This window comes from Herpailurus yagouaroundi, unplaced genomic scaffold (genome assembly GCF_014898765.1).
Source record: "Herpailurus yagouaroundi ecotype Mexico unplaced genomic scaffold, PumYag 28, whole genome shotgun sequence".
Classification (NCBI taxonomy): domain Eukaryota; kingdom Metazoa; phylum Chordata; class Mammalia; order Carnivora; family Felidae; genus Herpailurus; species Herpailurus yagouaroundi.
Genome location: NW_024412376.1, coordinates 108,479,056 through 108,488,812, shown reverse-complemented (window position 1 = coordinate 108,488,812; position 9,757 = coordinate 108,479,056). Strand labels below are relative to the sequence as shown.

General features: G+C 39.4%; 1 non-coding gene across 1 annotated transcript; it reads left to right on the top strand.

Annotated features, from left to right (window-relative positions):
* The first annotated feature begins 6,454 nt into the window (after positions 1-6,454).
* On the top strand, positions 6,455-6,562 carry LOC121040201 (U6 spliceosomal RNA). Its single transcript, XR_005795185.1, has one exon. It is a non-coding gene; the product is annotated as a U6 spliceosomal RNA (small nuclear RNA).
* Positions 6,563-9,757: the final 3,195 nt, after the last annotated feature.

Below are 9,757 nucleotides of genomic sequence, written 5' to 3'. Positions count from 1 at the left end.
GATCAGGGACTATGGATCAAGTGGAAAACAGGAAGAAATAGTCTTTTAGTCACATTGGACTTTTAGCCTAATGAGAAAGCCAAATGATAAGCTAGTAATTGCACACACAAAAAACCTGCAACTGTAAAAGTATTTCAAGAAGAGTACATCATCCTATTAGTACACATAGAAGCAAAAGTTTATGAGATAATACTTACCTTTATTAAGTGCAACCCACTCTGACATTCTTCTACTCCATTCTGTTCTATTTCCTTTTTTAAAAATGCTAGTCAGGAGCACCTGGGTGGCTGAGTCAGTTAAGCGTCCGACTTCGGCTCAGGTCATGATCTCACATTGTGATTTCGAGCCCCGCGTCAGGCTCTGTGCTGACAGCTCAGAGCCTGGAGCCTGCTTCGGATTCTGTGTCTCCCTCTGTCTCTGCTCCTCCCCAGCTCGCTCTCTCTCTCTCTCTCTCTCTCTCCCTCAAAAAATAAAGAAACATTTTTTAAAAATTTTAAATGCTAGTCATAAATTCCTAAATTTATTTAATAACTTACTACCGGGGGGAGGAGGGGCAGGATAGGGAATTTGACTTAGTCAACAAAGTCAGAGAAGGCTTCCCAATGGACATGATGATTGAGCCAAGGTCAAAGGATGAGTAAGAGTTAATTAGGTGAAAGAAGGGAGGATACAGCAGGTGTAACACCTGAGGCCAATGAAAATAGATGTGTCCTTGGGACTGAAGGGAGGGAAGTGTCTGACTGCAAGGCAGAGAGCAAGGTGCCTGGTGTCTGATGAGGTAGATAGAGAGACAAGTAGCCAATACCAGGCAGGATTTTGCAGTCCATGTTACGGATTGTTGTCTTTGAGGACAATGAGATGGCTTTGAAGATTTATTCTTTGAAAAGATTATTGAGCTAATAGTGCAGAAATAAGGGTAAGGATGTATGTGAGTAGAACACTTAGGGTAAGGGAAAACCATAGCTTGGATTTAAGTAGATAACAGTGGATATGGAAAGAAGGGTCTTTACAGCACTAAAAATTAATTCATATTATAACACAAACAGAGTGGCTTATAATACTGATTCCCAAACACATGTCAATTTCTACAGAATCAATCACCTGGAGAAATTGACAATATAGATTCCTGGGTTCTGCTGTCAAAGATTTTGATTTGACGAGCCTGTGGTGGAGCTTCGATACATGTATATATATTCTAAAGTCCCGTGAGGATTCTGATGTGCAACTAGGATAGGGAACTATTCAGAGGATACTTGTCCTCTTCATTATAGACTCATTTCCATAAGGGACATAATCCAGTTCTCTGATGGTAAATACCATCCATGTGATAATCACTCCCAAATTTACATCATGCAAGCCAAACCTCTTGTTCAACTACACACTCCTACCTCCAACTGTTGAATATTTGAAATGTTTACTTGAATAAACGAATAGGAATTTCTAACAGTAACATGACCAAAATAAAACTTTAAATCTGAAGCCATTCCTCACCTAATCCTCTTGACATTCCTATTTCAGTCATGGCAACTTCATGCTTCCACCTGCTCAGGCTAATCTCAGAGCCATTCTTAACACATCACGTGTGTCATACCTTGAATCCAATTCACCAAGTCCTAGAGCTAACACTCTACCTTTCAAAGTCACCCCAACTCAATAACTTCTCACCAGCTCTCAGGATCCCACTATAAATAAAGGTATTATCATCTTACGCCTAAGTTGTTATAAAAGCTTTCACACTGATCTTTTTTCATCTTTCTTTGTTCCTCTGTGTTCTATTTTTCACATAGTACATGGTAAACCTTGAAAAAGTAAGAGCGATTATTTCAATCTTCTGTTCAAAATCCTCCAAGTGACTCTGTCATTCACCTAGAGGAAATCCAAAGTTCTCATCATACCCTACAAGTCACAAATCCTCCAATCTTACCACACTCTAATTACTTACTAATAATGCTCAGAGACACTGGTCTTTAAATATAGTAAGCAAACTCCCATGCTGGGATCTTTGCACCTGCTGTTCTCTCTACCTGGAATACTTTTTTCTTCCCCAAAGCCTTTAAAGTCTGTCCACTTATTTCAGCTTTTTGTTCAAATATCATTGCATTAGAGTCTTTCTTAGGACACTCTATATCATATATACAGATGCATCATCCATACACACTTTTTCCCCCTTATTCATCAACTGTCACCCCCAGTATAATACTTGTTCCTTGACAGAGGAAAGTTGATTGATCTCTTGTTATGTCTTCAGTGCTGGGAGCATTGTTTGGTACTTAGGAGAAGCTCAAAAAATAGTTGGTGAATGCATAAATGTCGTAAAGAAGAGATGGTGAGACATATAAAACATGGATGGGGATGGGTGGCATGAGCATGGAAAGTTCATGATGGCATCTTTGACACACCTGCCCTGTCATTGAAATAAGTCAAATTCCATCCTCAGCAGGTAAAGTTGTGCACGTGCAAAGTGGGCCTTAGGAGAGGCAAGGAAGGTTATCAGGCATCAGTTATCTGAATTGGGTCTGCTGTCAGAAGGTCAGGTTTTGAACTACAGTTCCACCATGTTCCCGTGTGATGTTAGCCAAGCCACTCAGCCTCTCTAAACTTCTATGTGCTTATCTAAAAATGGGCTAAAGGAGTTTGTTGTTAGCAGGATTAAATAAAGATAATTCATAAAATGTACTTGGCCCAAAGTAGTTGTCATTAAATATTAGCTGCTGTTTATTATTACATGATAGAGTGAGGCTGGCTAATGGTGAAATAATGAAGGAAAGAGAAAAGGATCAGAAGAGCCAAGACATTGGGCTTTCTCTACAGCAAATATTTAGATAACCAAGGTATTTCTCACCTGTTAGAATGCTTGTTTAGAGTAAGAGGTAAATGGCATGGCAACAGTCACAATCTTTCTAGTACTGACCTAGTTAGACCTTTAGAGTTCATGAACAGAGGTAAGGCATAATTAGATCAAATGCCAGATGAAAAGAGGAAGACAGTTGAGAAAAACAAAAAAGGCCTGATTCAGCAGAGGATTTCGTGCGTCATGTTATACCATATCCTGTTATTTTTGTCAGCCATTAACTAGTTACCATGTGTTCTAGCAGCATAATGAGAGTTAGGACTAATTTATTCGACATCAGTAACAATTGCCAGAGGCCACTAACTCCAGCTTTAGTTAACATGGCCATCAGATGATGAAGAAAAGTACAAACAAGAGATCTCTTTATAATCCCTGCATGTGGAAAAATGATAGATGAATTGTAGCATTGTGTAGATACAGAATTATATTTTTGTATTCAATCACAATAATAAATACACAAAAAGCTCTGTGTTTTATTATATTTACTCTGTCGTTTCTACTTTCTCCCCATTTCCCCAATATATACACCTTTAGTAGGTTGGTAAATCCAAATATTAGTTCACACCCAATCATAGCATTTAAGATTTCTATGATTCATAAACATGCTTGAATAGACTCAGATAAATTCACAATTTTAGTATTTGCCAAAACATTAAATACTAAGATTATTGTATCACAAGTATCAACATGATTAAGGCAACCAGATTGCGGAAACCTCTCTCAGAGATGACTGATCTCAGAAACGGAAATGCGCAGTTGGGCATTAATATTGTTTTTATTGGGAATCTCCTATTTGGCACTCTAACATCTCATACTGCTAAATCAACAGACAGCTCATTCTTACCTTTGTCATTAAGTATCAGGGGTTTTCCATAAGCCCTAATGTTTGATGAGCTGACCAGTAATAAATAAATCTTTAAGTAAAACATTAAAGCAAAATAGTCTCATTGCTGAACATGAAACAAATGTCTTAGTGTAAAATTCAAGGTTTAAATCACATCTGCTTTGGGACTCTGAGGAAAGGTATCTGCTCTGAGGATAGATATTAAGTAGATCTTGGAAAGGCTTTCCCTGTGTGTCCATCCATACAGAAAGAAGGCTGATACAAGTCCCTATTGTGGTGGCCAACTGTGGCATAAACAAAACAACCATCAACCAACCAACTAGGGCTATACCAGGATGAGGTTTGACCCAGGCTTACAGCTGAGTGGATCAACTTGCCTGCCAGGCCTTTCTGTGATAAGAAGACAAAGAAAGACGTGAATGAGGCTGCACTGATGATAAATCAGGAGGAAAAGTCTCTGGTGCTCTTTAATTCCTCACAAAAGACAGAATGTTGGCCTAGTCCTTGAGCCATGGACAGGTGCTAGAAAGGCAAGGCACAAAGCAAGCATGAAACATGCTGTCACAGCAGATTATCTCTAGCCAGTGCTACTCCGGATCATGATAAATCAACTATAACTGGGCAACTTCTCAACGTCTGGAAACTAACATCTGAAAATGGTTTAGGGGTGAGGGGAATATATAAATGCATGAGCCATTTCTAGAGAATAACAGACTTCATAACTTAATAACATCTTACATGCCAAAAGCCCACCTAGCCTGTTATAGCCTCGACACTTTTGTTTAAGGCATTAAATATTATGTGTTTCAGGCACGTTTGATGTCTCACGTGCAGAGGAAGAGAGAGGAATCACACATTTCCCCATCTCAGACATCACTATCCCTAGATAGAATTAGTGGGGGCATCCTTCCCAAATTGTGAACTAAGGGTTTGTATAAACTAACAAACTAAAGAGTTCCTATGTCTCCTGGTCTTGACAATACCACCTGCAGATGATGGAACAGTTGTTTCACCACTTTTCTTGCTGTATCAGAGCCTTTAGATGAATACATAACCTTTACAAGAAAGCGTGAATTCATCGGCCTAGGGTTTGTGGGAACTGTCCAAGGTGGCAAAGAAAGAGACTCCCTTAGGAACTAATCTCTAAATCAGTAATCTCTAAGTAACCTATATAGTTATCCAAGTTTAAAAACAAAGTAAAAAGAGGGAATTTTTCCACAAGTAGAAGCCCCAGTTTTTTCTTAGTTTTCCAGGCACGCTTCTCTGAGGTTTGGGCTATAATTCAGGAACAGTGATTGGATAGGTCTTAATGTTCATGATAGACTCTCTGATGTATCAAAAACTGTGTTTGTAGTCACAGGACTACATCTTTCTGGCAGGAAGCTAAATAATCTTGGAAAAATATAGCTGAAATAATCAGCTAAAAGAGAAAAAGACTAATGAACACAAGGTCCTCCTCTGAGGGCTGTTCAATGACCAAAGATTATGAATATCTCTGAGACTGTAGTCTTACTGTTAAAGATTATTGAGCAGATATTTGGAATATGGAGAAGAGAGAAAAGGAAAGGGAAGGGAAGGGAAATGAATGGAAAAGAAGGATATATATGTTAAATCCACCAAAAGACAGGAGAAAACAGAAATCTCTGAAAAACCTATTTCTGAAGATCGTAGAGAGAGGATAAATGGAGCAGATTCTGGAAGATTAAGGTTCACTTAGAAAATATGAAGGGGCACCTGGATGGCTCAGTCAGTTAAGCTTCCTACTTCAGCTCAGGTCATGATCTCACCAATCATGAATTCGAGCCCCGCATCAGGCTCTATGCTGATAGCTCACAGCCTGGAACCTGCTTCAGATTCTGTGTCTCCCTCTCTCTCTTCCCTTCCCCTGCTCACACTCTCTCTTTCTCTCAAAAATAAATAAACATTTTTTAAAAATTTTAAAAATAAAATATGAGAAGATACTAGCTGAAGCTAAGTTGGTCTTCTGTGTACACATAGGTGAACTGAGAATGCTGAGTGACTGCCCCATCACCCCCTAATTTTTGGTGGCAGTAGCTAGAATTGGGGAGAAGCAAGATAGGGAAGTGGTATTTTGAGACTTAAAATAGGGACGAAAGGAGAAGATTACAAAGACATCCATGGGATCTCAACTCATACCTTGGTTATAGGCACTGATGAGGTCATGACAGCATGTTGAAATCATGTATTCCACACTGAAAGCTTTGAGGGTTGTGACTAGCCAAAGTTCCTTCCCTGAGTAGAGTGTACACATCCTCAGTCCTTGAAAGACCAAGATCCTATTGACATATTTGCATCTCTGCTACCACCCTGAGGCAACTTAGATACCCACCAGAAGACCTCTGCTTGGAACTAAGAAAATGGCCTCTCAGAATCAGAGAAGAGACATAGGGATAGTAATAGTACAGAGATTTAGTCTCTTAATGACAAACTAGACTCTAAAGTACTAAAATCTATTCTCTTACTGTTAAGCCTCTATCAGAGAATAAACTGAGGGTAGAAGGAAGGAAGGAAAAATTTTGGGACCTTTTTCTGATTACCATCTGCCCTTCCTATCACTTACTGTTATACAACAATAGCCTCGCCCCTCCTACAGTTGGTGATCAATAATGTCTAGGGAATGAATGCATTAATAAGTTCATTCAGAAAAATGGGTCTTTGTGGTTTGAGTCCTGGTGCTTTTTCAAGCAAGGGTACATTATGGAAAGATTGAAATTCTTTGATTATATTGTGAAATCGCAGTGCTTACTTTGGCAGCACATATTTCTAGACTTGGAACAATACAGAGAAGAGTAGCATGGCCCCCGTGCAAGGATGGCATGCCAATTTGTGAGGCATTCAACATTGGTTAAAGGGGATTAAGAGGACACTTATATAGATGAGCTCTGAACAATATATAGAATTGTTTACTCATTATGTGGTATGCCTGAACCTAGTACGACTAGTGTAGCTCACTGTATGTTAATTATACTTCAATTTTCAAAACCGTGATATTGTAACAAGAAAGGATTGGATCATATGAATACTATATCGCATGGGAGTCCAACACGGACTATAGTAGTAGTGACATTGATAGGACGATTTTTATCCTCTCTCATGTCCTGGTACATTAGCACAAGAGTAGTCTGGTAAAAATCAGTCACCTCACCTACTAGAAACTAGAGGTGGGGAGAAAAGAAAATGATCGATTGTTTCTTTTTCTTTTGAGGATCCTTTTTAGAAGACTCCAGGGATTGAGTTCAAATAGCTTTTAGTTGATGAAAGCTAAATGATCTATGAATAGTAGAATGTATCAAAGGGGAATTCATGGCCAGGGTTACTGTACTTTATGTGAAATGAATATTGGCTATTCACAAGGCAAATAAGACATCAAAATGTTAAACGACTGTGAAAGTGTTAGAATAAACATGGGATAATTGCTTTATTAAAGATTAGTAACCTGAAGGCATCTGTTACCGAGTTGTTGGCTAACAATTGCCCAGAGAGTTATAATAGGATCCCACAATCCAAATGCCTCACCAATTGAAAAATAATTCTGGAAAATATCACGTGAATAACTGTTGAGTATGATACTGTTAACTGTCTACCTAAGGTTGGCCAAAAAGCTGGCCCCCATGCCAAGCAAGATGCATTTTTTGGCTTGTTACAAAATTAGTATTTAGAATGAAGATGCTCTTACTGGGTGCCAGCAGATGATGAAAAATGAGGAAAATCCACCTTTGTCTCCTCAGTGAGGTTTCTCATGCATTTAAACAGATGTCTCAGGAGATGTTCTCAGAAGCCCCTGATAGGTTTCAGTGCTTATTGAAGAAATTATCAGTGGTGAGACTCTCTAGAGAAGGTAGGGTGCTCCAGCATTGGGCAGTGGCAGAGAGAGTGGATATTTCTTGTTTCAGCTTCAGCAGTGCTCATGAAAGCGCCCACGGTCCAGCATCGCAAGGAGTAAAGCAAACAGTGGTGTCCATGATCATCGGGGAAGCTTGTGTTGTCTGCACCAGCCTGGTTCTGCTGTGTGGTTTCAGACATTTTTCTTGGCATGTATCTTTTGGACTGGCTCTTTCGCCTTGCTGCATCTATTTAACACATGTCTTTTCTGTTTAAATTGTTATTTCTTATTTGTAACTAATGACGCCATTGCCTTTAGCAAGGTATTAGAGGCACATGAGCATCTGCATGAAGTCTCTTTGAACAGATCTCTGAAAAGGGCCAGCTTTGAGAAGCTTTTATGTACAATGTGAAGCAGATTGCACTCCAGGAGGGAGTGAACAGTAACGAGAAGTGACAGCTGACAGCACTGTCTAGCAGTATCCCACTAAATATGGCATAAAGACTTTCTCTAGGAACCAGCATGGCCCTAGGCTCAGAAACTGCCATTTACAAGATAGGTAGCAAGACAATCAAGCTCTCCGGAACTGTGTTTTCCTTACACGTATTCAAAGAATAATGGCATTTGTTTTGTAGGCTGTTCTAGGAATGATAGAAATCAATACAAAGTACTGAGCCAAATCCTGGAGAAGATGAGAAGGGATCAGAAATGCCGAAAAGAAGGAAATGACTGAAACATGAGGACAAATACTCTCAGACTGGAGACCACCAAATATTGGAGTCCTCGAGACACTTTTCTAGACCAGGGCCTCTTTCTAGCTCTTCCACTAGGTGGATTCCATGAGTAATTTTTTATGCTGATGTCACTCACACAACAGCTCCAGCACAGACCGCTTTCCTGAGTTTCACACTCACATACAACTTCCTTTTTGATGCTTCCACTTGGATGTTTCTATGCCTAAAAGAGAACTCTCATTTTCACAACCATCTAAACATGTTCCTTCTCCAGTCTTTTACCTCTAAGTAAATATTGTTACCTTACACTCAATTTTTCCTATCAAACAACTAGAAATAATTCTTGAATTTTCTTTGCCTGCATCCAATCCATCAGCATGTATGGAAGGTTACATCTCCAAATATATTCATAATCTTCCAACATCTCTACATCTCCATTTGATATTCCCATCAAACTTCTCATCCAGGCAGGGGTGGACAAACTTCTGTAAAGGACCAGACAGTAAATATTTTTGCTTTGTAGACTGTATGGTCCCTGTCAAAATTATTCAATATTGTCACCGTAGCACGAAAACAGTCATAGGCAATGTGTGTGAAAATCACCATTGGCTGTGTTTCAATACAACTTTATTTACAAAAACATGTGGCAGACCCATGAATGACAGCTTGCCTACTGTTCTCCTAAACTGTTAGAATTGCCTTTTAGTTTGTGTTTCTGTGTCCAAATTTCACACTACTGTTTCATGCAGAAGTTAGATGTTTTTTTAAAACATAAAACAACTCCTATCTTCTTACAACATAAAATATTTGAAAGGCTTTTCATTACAAATAAAATAAAGTGTGAATTCTGTTCCTTGGCCTAGAAGTTTCTGTGACTTGGCTCGCTTATCCTTCTGACCCAACTCACACTGCTCTTCCTCTTTCTAACCAAATTCCAGCCATCGCCAGCCTCCTTTTACTTATTACAGCACAAGCGCTTTCCTACCTCTGTCCTTACTCTTCTTTCTGCCTGAAGCCCTCTTCACTAGGCTGTTTGCAGAGCTCTGCCATTTTGATGCTTCTGATGTCAGCTTCAAATGTCATCTCCTCAGTGGCCATTATTCTAACGTAAGCACTCCCGGTCCCTGTTCCTTTTTACCAAGCTATGAAATAGCATCTATCACGTATTGCAATTTCTATCTTGTTTCCTTGACGTTCTATTTTGACCTCTTTCACTGGATTATAAATTGACCACCCTGCTCATCATTGTATACTGATGAACAATGGAGATTTTTCAATAAATACAAGTTGAGTATAAGAATGAATGAATTAGGGGCGCCCGGCTGGCTCAGTTGGTTGAGTGTCTGTCTCTTGATTTGGCCCAGGTCATGATCTCATGGTTCATGATAACCGAGTGCCACATCAAACTCTGTGCTAAGAGCATGGAGGCTGCTTGGGATTCTCTCTGTCCCTCTCTCTGCCCCTCCCCTGCTTGCAATTTCTCT